Raw genomic sequence first — 17,399 nt, 5'->3', positions numbered from 1 at the left:
ATTGTTTATCCTTATTATTGTTTAATGGGGCTATCAGTAAATTAGCCTAATTATGATCAACATCTGTAAGTGTACACTTTGAGGCTACATTAGTCACATTCGAAAATTAAGTTGTAGGCTGTGTTTGAATAATTATGTATCTTATTTAGCTGAGGTAAATTAAACGCAATACTCACGTATCCTTGCTCGATGAAGAATGAGTACACATGTCGTCCAGTGGTTGTCAAGACAAGATAGGCACAACCTTAAGCAATGGCCCTGAACGGTGGTTTAATGTCAACATTGTGACAACGCTGCAACAACCTTCACCACACAACGCAGTTAAAGCAACCTTTTGGCCATGTTGTTTAAACGTTGTTAGAAGATGGTCTGAAATAGCTGTTATACAAGATGAACTGAACAGTAAAGCAACAATGTGAAAATACTCGTGTCAGTGTCATCGCTCAAGCGATGAGCCACCCAAGACCCGCCCACAAAGTTACTTGCGCCTCGCGCTTGACACTTGCGTTTCAGATCGTTAAAATGATTATCTCATACAGATGGAACAAGAAAAATAGTTCAGAAATCTAGTTTGTTGCCATAAAACACTATGATTTATGAAGGAATGTGTTTTGTTTCTTTCTGGTTTAATTATTTTCATTGTACATATGAGGCATTTGTGGGGGCACAGACTCAGAGAGGGGTGGCCCATTAAAAAACATGTAAACAGTGAACCAGTATAAATAGCTCTACATTGGAGGTAATAATACTGTATATTAATGATAACAAAACATGTTATTATTCTTTGTGAAAAGTAATTCAAAATAAGTAATTTGAAATGTGATATGAAATAACTCAACAGTAGTAGAAGCACATGGCCTGTGGTAAATGCAATGCAAGCAAGAGTTTTTTTTCCTTCTTACATGTATGTAGTTGTAAACAAGATACAGCAACTTCATTGACAACAGTAGAAGGTGGCCGGATCTGCTGGATCCAGGCCGTGTCCAGATCTGATGCAGGACCTGCGCCTAGACACGATGACAACGCAGTCCTGAAGTGTCAACCATTCCCTTCCCTGTTTACTGAAGTCAGCCGTACCCGGGCCGTATCCAGATCAGATGGTGGACCTGCGCCTGGACCCATCCACAACGCATCCCTGAAGTGCCAGCCTCATCTGCCCTGTGAAGGCCTCATCGACACGACAGCCATCGGCACTGATCCTCAACAAACTCGTCTCCATACCGGCGTGATGACTCCGACTTCCAACCAGGGAACTGGACAAATATTCTGATCCAATCTGACTTCTGACCTGTAATGCTGCCTGAATCATAATCATACACAGTCCGGTCGTTGGCCAGAGGAGAACTGGCCCCCGACTGGACAGGTTTTTTTCTCCATTCTGTCACCTGATAGCCTGACATCGTCATAGTCAGATTCTAGTCAGAACAAATAGTCTGATACTGCTCCACTGGGCTGTGATTAGGGGGCATGTTTCAACCGAACCAGGAAAAAATGCCTCTGCACTCAATTGAATAGACCGCATCCCGTAGGAAGGAAGGCAAAACATCTATCCAAACGACAAATGCCTTGATCGCGGTTCTCTGTTTCTCTTTTAAAATGATGTATAGATGTATTATGTACTGTATATGTATAGATCTTATATAACAGACGCGATGGCCCAATCTACACATCATTCTTGTCACACCATTCATTGTTGTAAACAAATTCAACCCAAGCGCTCTTTGGTAGTGATGTATGTCTCGAGACCACTTTTACGTGGTCTCGGTCTTGTCACGGCCTTGACGGTCTTTGGTCTTGTCTTGGTCTCGGACCTATCAGTCTAGTCTATGTCTCGCTGTCTCAGACCGACATAGTGGTCGGGGGATTTAGCAATACAATACTACAATATCCACGACAATATCCGCAACGGATTGAAGCGTGCGTCTGAGTGAAAACAGTGCGGTGTGCGCGAGCCCCACGAGAAAACATTGTATCCGCGCCACTGATCGCAGCGGCAATGAGCACTTTGATCACTTGATTTAAAAAAAACAAATCATGTACAGTTTTTGATGTATTAATATTTAGTAAAACACATATCAGTGACATGATGGGTTTTAACTTCATTCAGGAGATTTTGGGTAACTGCACAACTGACAGATGACTTTGAGCGCACCGCCAACGGTGTGTGTGTGTGTGTGTAACCATAGCGCCAAAACAACCAACTTTCGGATCCTGCACTTAAGCTTATAATTTCGTTTTTAAAAATTTAATTATGTATTTAAAAGTTGCAGAATGGATTCATTTGGAGACTTCGAAATCGGCAGAGATAGGCAGGCAATGCAAAACAAAATACAACAGATGACTTTCAATCAGCCAATCAGCCTCTGGGACTGCTTTCACTGCATCAACAATAAACCAATCCTTGTTGTCAGATCGTTGGGTTTTGTGAGCTTGTCTGGCCCTGTTCGTGTCCCTGGGGTTTATCTTCGTGTAGTCTGTTGGAGTTCTGTTCCTGGATCCTGTCCGTTTCCTGAGGATTTCTACATACTGTAAGTGTTGCCCATTGCGCCACTCATAACCACTCACCTACTATACTTCAGACTCTAACTCTGTTTTCTCACTTATTGAATATTTCTTCAATAAACCTACTTCACGTACTATTGAATCCGACTCTGCTTCCAGATATAACCTGACAAATAGTACCTAAGTAGCTACTAATGACAGTTGTTAATTGTTTTTAAGGTCTTTTGTTTCATCAGCAATGACAGAGAAAAACTCACTTTCCTTAATTTCCCTGATTATATCTTCATGTACCATATCTGACAGGCATTCCAAGATTTCATTTTGAATGGTGTTACTGGTATATTTTGCATTTCCTGTTGCTTTCACTTTTTTCAATCAGTGGATTGTGTTTAGAAATCAGTTCCATTATTTCTAAAAAGTTCCCTTTGTTTTGTGATGCATCTGTCTCAATGTCCCTTCGTGAAATATTTTGCATGGCCGTAAGGGTCACCGTGATTTTGCCAAGTAAGACATGGTCCTGGATCAACATATTTTGTTGATCCTGGATCAACATTCCTGTCCCAAAATGTAGTCCTTACCCAATCCCTACCCCTAAACCTAACCCTACCCATAACTTTTCCCTAAAATCATAGGGTAATGAAAGGTGAATAACACTGATGTTTAAGTACTTCACCCTGGTTCTAAGCCTAAACTTGACATAAACTGTAAACTTGTCTCTCAAATCTGATTGGTTGATTGGAAAGTTGATCCAGGAACATGTGGTACTTGGTGAAATCACGTTCACCTGGCTGTAAGAAGCAGCACTTCAGCAACAGTTTTAATATAGGTGCAGTTTTCTTCTACTTTTTTATATGCTTTGTCTAAGGCATCTTGCACAGATTAATTTCTCAGAATGTTCATCTTATGTTCAGCCCAGGCGAACATGACATTGACATGACACTCAGATTTCTCATGCAACCTAAACCCCCCATCCTTATACAGTGCCTTCTTCCAATTGGAGTATCCTCCTTGTGATGTGAATGGTGTTGCAGGAGAATTAGGGAAGGAAAAGTGCAACAATATGCAGAATCTCTACTTTCTGAATATTCAGGCCATTTGTGCTGTGAATACTAACTCTCGTTGAAGGCCCTCTTCCTGTCGCCCTGCGCAGTTCTGTAAGAACAGATTTTCCTGCTAAGACAAAAGCTGAGATAAAACTCACCATAAAGCAATAAAACGCACCCTGGACAGAAGATCGCAAAGACAGAGCACAGGACATTGTCTTGTCCAAACGTTTCTCCTATCTTATCTCTGCATCCCCCTCTCCCTCTCCCCCTGAGTCATGTCACCAAAAGTTCACTAAGAATGCTTATATACCATATATGATGTATCTTGGGAATCTATTGTTTTTCCTTTTCGTGTTTGGTATCATTTTAAGTGTCTCTGTGCGATTGGTAAAATGGTCTTAATTTCATTGCAGTCATTGGTAATATGAGAAAGATTGAGGACTTAGGAGAATCCTGTGTTCCTCTTTGGGTGATGTTTCTTCAAGACATCTGCCCTCTCCCCTCGAGACCAGGTGCTACCCCCTGGGGTACAGGAACTGACCCAAAACACAGTATTTAAGGCTAGGTAACAGAGCAATCTGGGGGACCTGTAACCAGGAAAACCCCCATGCAGTAATGTGTCAGTGTTATCCCCTTGGAAAGCTCTCACACACTACTGTGTGTCTCTGTCAGGAATGCATTGCTTACTTTTAGAATCATCTTTGAGTAATTGATGTCATGCATTTATTATTTCTGAATTGGCTTTTAATCATTTACTTGTGAAATTGGCACGGTACATTTTTCCTGACAAAAATAAATGTTAACCTTGATTATTCTGAAGTTTTCTGGAATCATTATTTCTAGTAGATTATGTGTAGTCTGTTGTTCCCGCAAATCTCTGTCCAGGATAGATCACACCTAAGGCACTAATGAATGGAGCATGGGGCACATCATTAGACCTTCTGATTCCTGACTATCTCCTAACTTAGCATGTTGTACGCTGCAACTATTGAGAAAAATGACACCTATGAGTCAGCAGTGAGCGGCCGCGTAGGGTAAGATAGTTTCCACTGCACCCTCTGACTATTTTAGGACTGGCTAGTTTGTGATCGTGAGCGCACACACGCGACGTGACGTCTCAAAGCGACACCAGGTCCTTAATGAACGAATATTTGAAATTATGAAATGGCCAGAATAATCAAAGATCTAAATTAACTCATAATCAGTATTTATGACTGTTTTCTAATAAGAAACACAATCTAAATTTGATTAACATTTGAAATTGGAGTCAGATTAAGCGTAGAGCTAAAGTATTATTTAAACTAAATTCCAATAAATTAAGTGAACTTCACTGGAGCGCTGAAAAGACATACACGCATTATTCCTTCGACCATACCATTGGATTCCGGTGTTGGGCCAATGGGTGGACCTTACAGTTCAAAGAAATACCATCATTTTCGGCTGTATTGGCCCATCTGCAGACACTTGGATATATCTGTGAGGGTAAAAGAGATTCAGCTTTAAAGACTACCAGAGATACATGGTTGTTAATTTATATTAATGCCCAATTCCTTATCAAAAAATGTTGCAACTACATCTGTGTCAAATCTTCAAATACAAAAACGTTAGCCTTTATGGACATAGTGTTTCTTGAGTGAATAAAATGCTGTACTTGCGCAAACATCAGTTCTTTATTTTCCCTTGCATTACAAACAAGCAGAGATCTCTCCAAACTGTGCACGGTACAATATAAATGGAGGCGGGAGGTAAAACAGTTTGAGGAGCCAATGGTTTGGTCACAACCTCTTTTAAATGCTTTTTATTGGTTTGATATTCATACTGACGTAAAGGATGACCAATAGCATACAATTTATAAAACAATGACAAAATATAGAGAGGTTCAATGTTTCGGCCCAACAGCGCAATGACATAGGCCTCTTCTTATTTGTAGCATTCATTTTTAAGTCTATTTAACGGACCTGATAGTATTGCATTTAGAAAATTACACAGAAATTTACACACCGTTTCCGTGCACTATTTAAACGCAATAGGCTACTCGCGTATCCTTGCTCAATGAAGAATGAGTACACACAATGAGCCCAACGGGCAGTTGACATTTAAAAGGCTGATTTTCGCACTTCGGGGAAGTGACGAGTACACATGTCGTCCAGTGGTTGTCAAGACAAGATAGACACAACCTTAAGCAATGGCCCTGAATGGTGGTTTAATGTCAACATTGTGACAACGCTGCAACAACCTTCACCAGACAACATAGTTAAAGCAACCTTTTGGCCAGTGTTTCCTCTAGGATTTTTTCCAGCCGTGGTGGCAGGCCCATTTCGCCAGGGGGAGGGGGCGTGGCCCATGAGTGATATTCCCATTGGCCACGCCCCCTTCTCCCAGGTGTTTAAACCTCCCCTAAGCATTATAACATGAAAGGCCTCAATAAGAGCGGCAAAGCGATTATGCGCATCCCGTGCGTAGAATGATGCGCTTGAAGCAACGCGAAGTCACAGCGTGCAGCGCTACACATTAAAAAGTTCAAAGCACAAAGCGAAGAGATTATATCTATCTATGCTTAATGTATTATATCTATGCAACAGTTTATTGAGCCTTTTCTTTTAACAGTTTTAAATTTCAGTTAACTCACAGTGTGCATGAAGAACAATTCATAGTGCTCTCTACTCTAGTGCTGTAGTAACAGACACCCGGGAGAAGGGAATATGATTTAGAAAGCGCTATAAACTCCAGCAAGATAAAGTAATTTTATGCAAACTATAGACCTTTATCTACAAATAAAGTATAATAATGGGAACATTATCATCCCTCAACAGGAGAGATGAGTTTCCATTAATTTTAACTTAACGACTTAAATATACATTTTTACCTCACATTATGCTATTGAATGACTTTAGAAGTCTTGGAATATAGTGCGAAAACTCTATGGTGCTTTACAATGTTTTGTATGCCTTTAGTGGGGCTTAACAATAACACATACAATATCGGACCGAGAAGCTGCAGCCGTGGCGGGATGATTTTAGGTGTGGCGGCCCGCCATGGCAGAATGAATGTAGCGGAAACACTGGAGCCAGTCCATTACATGCAGAGGGACTTGCTCAAAAAAATAATACAGTGCCTGGAAAAGTATGGTCTTGACTATAAATCAAATCTTGTAGGTCATGGTTATGATGGGGCAGAAGTGATGTCAGGGAAATGCAGTGGGGTTGCATCAAGGATCAAAGCGGAGGCTAAACGTGCTTTTTACGTCCACTGCAATGCACATTGCCTCAACCTTGTTATTGTTGATGAAGTGAAAGCAGTCCCATTATGGGATGAATATAGTAGTAATAACTGCTTGAGCGATGACACTGACACGAGTATTTTCACATTGTTACTTTACTGTTCAGTTCATCTTGTAAACAGTAACACTCAGTGTTTACTGCGCATGTGCAACACAACAGAGGATCAATACGGGTGTCGGAAGAACAAAACATGCAACACTTACAATGCAATTCACAACCATTTTACAATAAATTGCTGTATTAAAGGTTATTCCATCTTTTGCTTATTTACAAGTTATGGAAGTGAACTTTGCTCACTTAGACACCTTCGGGCAATACGTTTTCTTATGTTTCGGTAGAGAAGATAAATGACTGAAACTCTTCCCACATGAAGAGCACTGGTGCGGTTTCTCTCCAGTATGAACTCTCTCGTGAGCTTTCAGGTTTCCTGACTGAGTGAAACTCTTTCCACAGTGTGAACACTTGGAACGGTTTCTCTCCAGTATGAACTCTCTGGTGTGATTTTAAGTTGCTGGATGAAGTGAAGGTCTTTCCACAGTCAGAGCACACATAAGGTCTCACACCAGTATGAATACGCTCATGCTCTTTTAAAGATCCAAGTTGTGAAAAACTCTTTCCACATACAGAACAAAAGTGAGGCTTCACAGTAGAATGAATTTTAAGGTGTTCTCTTAAGCCTGATTCAGAAACAAATGTTTTATCACACTGATCACAGCTGAATGATCTCACTCCAGAGTGAGAGTGCAAATGGTCATTGAGATTACTTTTTTGACTGAAACTCTTTCCACACTGAGTGCATGTATAAGGCCTTTCTCCAGTGTGAATAATCATGTGTATGTTCAGGGTTGATTTACATACGAAACTCTTTCCACACTCAAAACAGGTGAAAGATCCTTTGACTCCAGATTTTCCAGCTTGTTTCTGTGTGAAATTCTCTTCAGTCTTTGAAACGACTGCATTTCCATCTTCATTTGTGAAATAATGAGGTTTTTGAAACTGATGCTGTTTGTCTTCATTCACTTCCATCAGGTCTAAAATAAACAAATTAAATTCGCATAATTTAATAAAAGTATACTTGGGAAACAAAAATAAACATGGTTCAAAATCTTAATTTTCTACTAGTATCTAGTTTTAGATGATATTTTTATATGTCAGTTTTCATCTTAATGTTCCTCAAGAGTGATTAAAGAGAATGAAGGAAAACACCAACCTATTTGTTCCTCTGTATCTTCATCTTTTATTCTGCAGGGTTCTTCCTTAATCTCCATCTTTACAATAGTATGTCCGTAGTTTCTCCTGGAGTAATTCCTCCTGCTTGCTTCTTCTTCTCCTGTGGGAAGATGGGAATATTCCCCAGCATTTAAACTCATGAACGGCTGTGGGAGCTTCACTGACTGAAGGAGTGAATTGTGGTCGTTGTTGCTCATTTAGCAGATGATCATCACACTTACAATCACTCGAGATTATTCAGGTGTAAATGTTTTGCTCAAATAGTAATTTAGAAAAAATTCCATGATTGCTGAATTTACACTTTGGGCTCAATATCAAGCCTCATTTTGACTTTGTCCCTCATGTTCCATGCGTTGTATTTTTCATTTCGTCTTTTTATTGTGTCTTTCGTTTTGCCCTCTTTCTGTAAATATTGTATATACATAATTTTTCCTTTATTACGGAAGGGATATCCCAGCAAACACACAACGTACCCAACCTTCTAACAACGATTAAATAACATGGCCAAAAACAGTGTTTCCGCTACATTCATTCTGCCGTGGCGGGCCGCCGCACCTAAAATCGTTCCCCCCACGGCTGCAGCTTCTCGGTCCGATATTGTAACACTCTCTTCAAGATCAATGTTCCCATTATTATACTTTATTTGTAGATAAAGGTCTATAGTTTGCATAAAATTACTTTATCTTGCTGGAGTTTATAGCGCTTTCTAAATCATATTCCTTTATCCCGGGTGTCTGTTACTACAGCACTAGAGTAGAGAGCACTATGAATTGTTCTTCATGCACATTGTAACACGAGGCTGAATCCAGCTTCTTATTGACGCTATCCGTTCCACCTTAAATGACGCGAACTTCCGCGTTTGCTGGCTTCTTATTGACGCTCAACTCAGGGACCGTGCGGTTTTCTCTTTTTCGCATTTTTAAAGGGATTGTGTTACTTTTGGGTCTATATTCCGAATAAAATATTTATAAAAAATGTTTGAATGCAAACTGATATATCAGCGAAAATGGACTGTAAAAATATTAAAGCGCATAAATATAATTAGGCTACATTATTCTTTAATTATTGTATGTCATCAGCTCAATTTAGGGACCGTGTGGTTTTTCACTTATTCACAATTATTAGAGACCCTGTTTGTATTGTTTATATTTTCAGAAAAGAATAATAAAGTATTTTGAAAGGTAAATAAATAATAACACATAAATGTCTGTAAAAATATAATTAGGCCTACGTTATTCTTTAATTATTGCAAATAACATCATTTGAATGTATTCAATACATGTATTTTTTAAAAATTATTATTATTACAAATTAGAATTTCACAAGGTAACCAGATATTATGCTCCAGCCTCTTATGAAGACTTCAGATGACCCAGCACCTTTGAATAGATGAAACCTACCCTTGCAAGGACTCCAGAACATCAAACATGAATGATTATACAAAATGATCTATTTATAATTGCTTTAACGTACACATTAATTTTGCTTAGATGCATATATGATATTTGTAAATACTATAATTTGTGGTATCTGATAACTGTACTTTCTAATATCATCTCATTAAATCCTATTGTGGTTTTGTAACATAGAAACCTGCATTTTCTGTAAAGCTGCCTTGAAATTATATGTATTGTGAAAAGGGTTATACAAATGAATGTATGAATTAAATTGAATTGAATTGACTTGAAAGTGCCATTGCATGGTTTATGGATCCAATCTGACAATACAGAGAAGAGTTATCACATTGTTGGCCCATTTGGTTTCATGATGCTTTATACCCTGCATCTGTGCTTGAATATAATCATGCACAATTTCAGATATTTTTACTGTATAACTTTGAAATCATGGACCCATGAAGTTGACATAGTACAGTTAAAGGAGCCATTGCATTGGGGGCTCTATATCTCAGCTGTGTTTGAGGGTGCGTTAAAAGTTGCACTGGAGCCTTATACCCATTGTGCTTGACTGTTACCCTGCACAAAATTAGACATTTTTACTGTCGCATTTTGAAGTTATGCACCCATGAAGTTGACAGATGTGACAATACAGTCATAGGAGAAGTTGCAGTTTTGATTTCAATTGCATTTTCTGCCCATTGCGCGGCACTGTTTCTCAGCCGCCTCAGAGGGTGCGTTAAAGTGGACATGAGTACATTATAGTAGAGTTACTCCTCTAACGAAATCCAAATTTTGAGCAATTATTACTGTGGAATTGTTTTTTTTATGAAGCTTTGAACTTGGCACTTTACACAATGCTCAATGAGCCGCCTATATTGCATTTTCTACCCATTTTGCGGCGCTGTTTCTCGGCCGCCTCAGAGGGTGCGTTAAAATGGACATGAGTACATTATAGTAGAGCTACTCTTCTAACGAAATCTAAATTGAGCAATTATTACTGTGGAATTGTTTTTTTATGAAGCTTTGAACTTGGCACTTTACACAATGCACAATGAGCCGCCTATTGCATTTTCTGCCCATTTCGCGGCGCTGTTTCTCGTCAGCCTCAGAGGGTGCGTTAAATTGGACATTGTCCCATTATAGTAGAGCTACTCCTCTAATGAAATCCACATTTTGAGCAGTTTTTACTGTGGAATTGGTTTTCTATGATTTTTTTTAATTTTGCATTTTACAGTGCACAATAAGCCGCCTAATACATTTTCTGCCCATTTCGTGGCGTTGTTTCACGGCCGCCTCAGAGGGTGCGTTAAATTGAACATTGTCCCATTATAATAGAGCTACTCCTCTAACGAAATCCAAATTTTGAGCAGTTTTTACTGTAGAATATTATTTTTATGAGTCTTTGAGCTTGGCACTTTACACAATGCACAATGAGCCGCCTAATGCATTTTCTGCCCATTTCACGGCGCTGTTACTCGGGCCGCCTCAGAGGGTGCGTTAAATTGGACATTATCCCATTATATTAGAGCTACTCCTCTAACGAAATCCACATTTTGAGCAGTTTTTACTGTAGATTTTTTTTTTTTACTGTGGAATTATTGTTTTATGAAGCTTTGGACTTAACATTTCACAATGCACAAAGAGCCGTATTGCGCCTTAGGCCCAATTGGCAGCGCTGTTTCTCGACCGCCTCAGAGGGTGCGTTAAAGTGGAAATTGTCCCGTTATAGGACAGCTGTTCCTCTAATGAAATCCAAATCTTGAGCAGTTTTTACTGTGGAATTATTGTTTTACATTGGACATTATCCCATTATAGTAGAGCTACTACTCAAACGAAAAACAAATTTTAAGCAGTTTTTACTGTAGAATTCTTTTTGTATGAATTTTTTACCTTGACATGTTAAACAGCTTGACTAGATACCTGCTAAAGACAGAGAATAAACATGATTTACACAGGTTGCAGTGAGAACACACAATCAATTATTGCTACAGGTGCAGCTTAAATAGAACATCACATGGCATGGACACATGACAAACACACCTGAGAGGAATCCACAATAATTGGGAGCATACTCGTTAACCAATCAATCAATTAACATGACACATTACACAATGCACAAATACGCATTTGTGCAGTGTGTTATGTCAAGTTCAAAGCTTCACAAAACAATAATTCCACAGTAAAAACTGCTCAAGATTTGGATTTCATTAGAGGAACAGCTGTCCTATAACGGGACAATTTCCACTTTAACGCACCCTCTGAGGCTGACGAGAAACAGCGCTGCGAAATGAGCAGAAAATGTATTAGGCGGCTTATTGTGCACTGTAAAATGCCAAATTAAAAAAATTAATAGAAAAAAAATTCCACAGTAAAAAACTGCTCAAAATGTGGATTTCATTAGAGGAGTAGCTCTATTATAATGGGACAATGTCCAATTTAACGCACCCTCTGAGACTGACGAGAAACAGCGCCACGAAATGGGCAGAAAATGCAATAGGCGGCTCTTTGTGCACTAAAATGCAAAATTAAAAAAAGCATAGAAAAACATTTCTACAGTAAAAACTGCTCAAACTGTGGATTTCATCAGAGGAACAGCTGTCCTATAATAGGATAATGTCCAATTTAACGCACCCTCTGAGGCGGCCGAGAAACAGCGCCGCGAAATGGGCAGAAAATGAATTAGGTGGCTCATTGTGCATTGTGTAAAGTGCCAAGTTCAAAGACTCATAAAAATAATATTCTACAGTAAAAACTGCTCAAAATTTGGATTTCGTTAGAGGAGTATCTCTATTATAATGGGACAATGTCCAATTTAACGCACCCTCTGAGGCGGCCGTGAAACAACGCCGCGAAATGGGCATAAAATGTATTAGACGGCTTATTGTGCACTGTAAAATGCAAAATTCAAAGATTTATAAAAATAATATTCTACAGTAAAAACTGCTCAAAATCTGGATTCCATTAGAGGAACAGCACTACTATAATAGGATAATGTCAAATTTAACGCACCCTCTGAGGCTGACGAGAAACAGCGCCGCGAAATGGGCAGAAAATGTATTAGGCGGCTTATTGTGCATTGTGTAAAGTGCCAAGTTCAAAGACTCATAAAAATAATATTCTACAGTAAAAACTGCTCAAAATCCGGATTCCAATAGAGGAACAGCACTACTATAATGGGATAATGTCAAATTTAACGCACCCTCTGAGGCTGACGAGAAACAGCACCGCGAATTGGGCAGAAAATGCAATAGGCGGCTCTTTGTGCACTGTAAAATGTCAAATTTAACGCACCCTCTGAGGCTGACGAGAAACAGCGCCGCGAAATGGGCAGAAAAGGCAATAGGCGGCTCATTGTGCATTGTGTAAAGTGCCAAGTTCAAAGCTTCATAAAAAAACAATTCCACAGTAATAATTTCTCAAAATTTAGATTTCGTTAGAGGAGTAACTCTACTATAATGTAGTACTCATGTCCACTTTAACACACCCTCTGAGGCGGCTGAGAAACAGTGCTGCGCAATGGGCAGAAAATGCAATTGAATTCAAAACTGCAACTTCTCCTATGACTGTATTGTCACATCTGTCAACTTCATGCGACAGTAAAAATGTCTAATTTTGTGCAGGGTAACAGTCAAGCACAATGGGTATAAGGCTCCAGTGCAACTTTTAACGCACCCTCAAACACAGCTGAGATATAGAGCCCCCAATGCAATGGCTCTTCTAACTGTACTATGTCAACTTCATGGGTCCATGATTTCAAAGTTATACAGTAAAAATATCTGAAATTGTGCATGATTATATTCAAGCACAGATGCATGGTATAAAGCCCAATCTGTATTGTCAGATTGGGTCCATAAACAATGCAATGGCACTTTCAAGTCAATTCAATTTAATTCATACATTCATTTGTATAACCCTTTTCACAATACATATAATTTCAAGGCAGCTTTACAGAAAATGCAGGTTTCTAAGTTACAAAACCACAATAGGATTTAATGAGATGATATTAGAAAGTACAGTTATAAGATACCACAAATTATAGTATTTACAAACATCATACAGGTCCTTCTCAAAAAATTAGCATATTGTGATAAAGTTCATTATTTTCCATAATGTAATGATAAAAATTAAACTTTCATATATTTTAGATTCATTGCACACCAACTGAAATATTTCAGGTCTTTTATTGTTTTCATACTGATGATTTTGGCATACAGCTCATGAAAACCCAAAAGTCTAAAAAAAATTGCATATTTCATCCGACCAATAAAATAAGAGTTTTTAATACAAAAAAAAGTCAACCTTCAAATAATTATGTTCAGTTATGCACTCAATAGTCAATACTTGGTCGGGAATCCTTTTGCCGAAATGACTGCTTCAATGCGGCGTTGCATGGAGGCAATCAGCCTGTGGCACTGCTGAGGTGTTATGGAGGCCCAGGATGCTTCGATAGCGGCCTTAAGCTCATCCAGAGTGTTGGGTCTTGCGTCTCTCAACTTTCTCTTCAAAATATCTCAGAGATTCTCTAAGGGGGTCAGGTCAGGAGAGCTGGCAGGCCAATTGAGCACAGTAATACCATGGTCAGTAAACCATTTACCAGTGGTTTTGGCACTGTGAGCAGGTGCCAGGTCGTGCTGAAAAATGAAATCTTCATCTCCATAAAGCTTTTCAGCAGATGGAAGCATGAAGTGCTCCAAAATCTCCTGATAGCTAGCTGCATTGACCCTGCCCTTGATAAAACACAGTGCACCAACACCAGCAGCTGACATGGCACCCCAGACCATCACTGACTGTGGGTACTTGACACTGCACTTCAGGCATTTTGGCATTTCCTTCTCCCCAGTCTTCCTCCAGACTCTGGCACCTTGATTTCCGAATGACATGCAAAACTGAGCAACAGTCCAGTGCTGCTTCTCTGTAGCCCAGGTCAAGCGCTTCTGCCGCTGTTTGTGGTTCAAAAGTGGCTTGACCTGGGGAATGCGGCACCTGTAACCCATTTCCTGCACACGCCTGTGCACGGTGGCTCTGGATGTTTCTACTCCAGACTCAGTCCACTGCTTCCGCAGGTCCCCCAAGGTCTGGAATCGGTCCTTCTCCACAATCTTCCTCAGGGTCCGGTCACCTCTTCTCGTTGTGCAGCGTTTTTTGCCACACTTTTTCCTTCCCACAGACTTCCCACTGAGGTGCCTTGATACAGCACTCTGGGAACAGCCTATTTGTTCAGAAATTTCTTTCTGTCTTACCCTCTTGCTTGAGGGTGTCAATGATGGCCTTCTGGACAGCAGTCAGGTCGGCAGTCTTACCCATGATTGCGGTTTTGAGTAATGAAACAGGCTGGGAGTTTTTAAAAGCCTCAGGAATCTTTCGCAAGGGTTTAGAGTTAATTAGTTGATTCAGATGATTAGGCTAATAGCTCGTTTAGAGACCCTTTTCATGATATGCTAATTTTTTGAGACAGGAATTTTGGGTTTTCATGAGCTGTATGCCAAAATCATCAGTATTAAAACAATAAAAGACCTGAAATATTTCAGTTGGTGTGCAATGAATCTAAAATATATGAAAGTTTAATTTTTATCATTACATTATGGAAAATAATGAACTTTATCACAATATGCTATTTTTTTTAGAAGGACCTGTATATGCATATAAGCAAAATTAATGTGTATGTTAAAGCAATTATAAATAGATCATTTTGTATAATCATTCATGTTTGATGTTCTGGAGTCCTTGCAAGGGTAGGTTTCATCTATCCACCTTCATCAAGGTGCTGGGTCATCTGAAGTCTTCATAAGAGGCTGGATCCAAGCTGGAGCATAATCTCTGGTTACCTTGTGAAATTCTAATTTGTAATAATAATAATTTAAAAAAAATACATGTATTGAATACATTCAAATGATGTTATTTGCAATAATTAAAGAATAACGTAGGCCTAATTATATTTTTACAGACATTTATGTGTTATTTATTTACCTTTCAAAATACTTTATTATTCTTTTCTGAAAATATAAACAATACAAACAGGGTCTCTAATAAGTGTGAATAAGTGAAAAACCACACGGTCCCTAAATTGAGCTGATGACATATAATTAGGCTACATTATTCTTTAATTATTGTATTTATGCGCTTTAAATGTTTTTACAGTCCATTTTCGCTGATATATCAGTGTTATTTGCATTCAAACATTTTTTATAAATATTTTATTCGGAATATAGACCCAAAAGTAACACAATCCCTTTAAAAATGCGACAAAGAGAAAACCGCACGGTCCCTAAGTTGAGCGTCAATAAGAAGCCAGCAAACGCGGAAGTTCGCGTCATTTAAGGTGGAACGGATAGCGTCAATAAGAAGCTGGATTCAGCCTCGTGTTACAATGTGCATGAAGAACAATTCATAGTGCTCTCTACTCTAGTGCTGTAGTAACAGACACCCGGGATAAAGGAATATGATTTAGAAAGCGCTATAAACTCCAGCAAGATAAAGTAATTTTATGCAAACTATAGACCTTTATCTACAACCCGAATTCCGGAAAAGTTGGGACGTTTTTTAAATTTAAATAAAATGAAAACTATAAAGGCCATTGCACACTGAGTCCGAAATTCGCATCCGAAATTTTCGCTCGTTAAAAAATAAATACGACCTCACGTTATGTCAATCACGCTTGCACACTGCCTCCGAAACTTCGTCTGTCATAAAAAAAATCGAATCGGGTTTGATTTTCTGCGTTTTTCGCATCCGTAGCAATCAGTTTGAATGGTGTTTGAATGATGTTTTGACAATTCAGAGCCACCGAATCTCGAATACGAAAAAAAGCATACGAAAATTTTGGACTCAGTGTGGCCTTAAGACTTTCAAATCACATGAGCCAATATTTTATTCACAATAGAACATAGATAACATAAAAAATGTTAAACTAACTTAATTAGTTGCTACCTGAATCCTTTCTAAATTTTTTGCTTTTTCAACCATTTGTTGCCCCCGTCCCAACTATTTTGAGACCTGTAGCAGGCATCAAATTTGAAATGAGCTCATTTAGTGGATAAAAGTGTAAAATTTCTCAGTTTAAACATTTGTTATGTTATCTGTTCTATTGTGAATAAAATATTGGCTCATGTGATTTGAAAGTCGTATAGTTTTCATTTTATTCAAATTTAAAAAACGTCCCAACTTTTCCGGAATTCGGGTTGTACAAATAAAGTATAATAATGGGAACATTGATCTTGAAGAGAGTGTCGTCATCATGTTACTGTCGTAACCGAACGTGACGTGCTGTTTGAATGCTGAATGGAGAATGACTGAGGAGAGATGAGTTTCCATTAATTTTAACTTAACGACTTAAATATACATTTTTACCTCACAATATGCTATTGAATGACTTTAGAAGTCTTGGAATATAGTGCGAAAACTCTACGGTGCTTTACAATGTTTTGTATGCCTTTAGTGGGGCTTAACAATAACACATACAATATCGGACCGAGAAGCTGCAGCCGTGGCGGGGACGATTTTTGTGGCGGCCCGCCACGGCAGAATGAATGTAGCGGAAACACTGTATATATATATATATATATTCAGCTTTCATGTTATGTATAAATCTCAAATTCTAATATACTAATACAGTTAATAATAAAAATATACTATAACTAATATAACCTGATATAATCAAAGAACGTATATTGACAAGAAGTGAAAACCAATAGAACGTTCCATTGCAACACCAGCGCCCAGCAGCAGCGCTACGCTTCCGCCATTTGGGTGAAAGCGACTCGGCAGTCCACTGATGTTTCGTTCGCGAACGAGTTCGCCGATTCTTTGAAAAGAGCCAGACTTCCCATCACTATCCACTAGCTTCTTGCTGTCACTATGGCAATATCAGCAGCTTTGTAAAAAAAAAAAAAAAAATACATTAAAAGATCAAATCCACGTACAATCATTAGACTAGTGATCATTAA

At 38.8% G+C, this 17,399-nt stretch overlaps 1 pseudogene; it reads right to left on the bottom strand.

Annotated features, from left to right (window-relative positions):
• Positions 1 to 7,122: 7,122 nt before the first annotated feature.
• Positions 7,123 to 7,875, bottom strand: LOC130073139 (gastrula zinc finger protein XlCGF7.1-like; annotated as a pseudogene).
• Between the last annotated feature and the right edge of the window lie 9,524 nt (positions 7,876 to 17,399).

The sequence above is a fragment of the Rhinichthys klamathensis genome, unplaced genomic scaffold, assembly GCF_029890125.1.
Source record: "Rhinichthys klamathensis goyatoka isolate OS25496 unplaced genomic scaffold, OSU_Roscu_1.1 h1tg000523l_1, whole genome shotgun sequence".
Classification (NCBI taxonomy): domain Eukaryota; kingdom Metazoa; phylum Chordata; class Actinopteri; order Cypriniformes; family Leuciscidae; genus Rhinichthys; species Rhinichthys klamathensis.
Note: the sequence above shows the minus strand (reverse complement) of the source record. Positions and strands in the feature narration are given on the sequence as shown.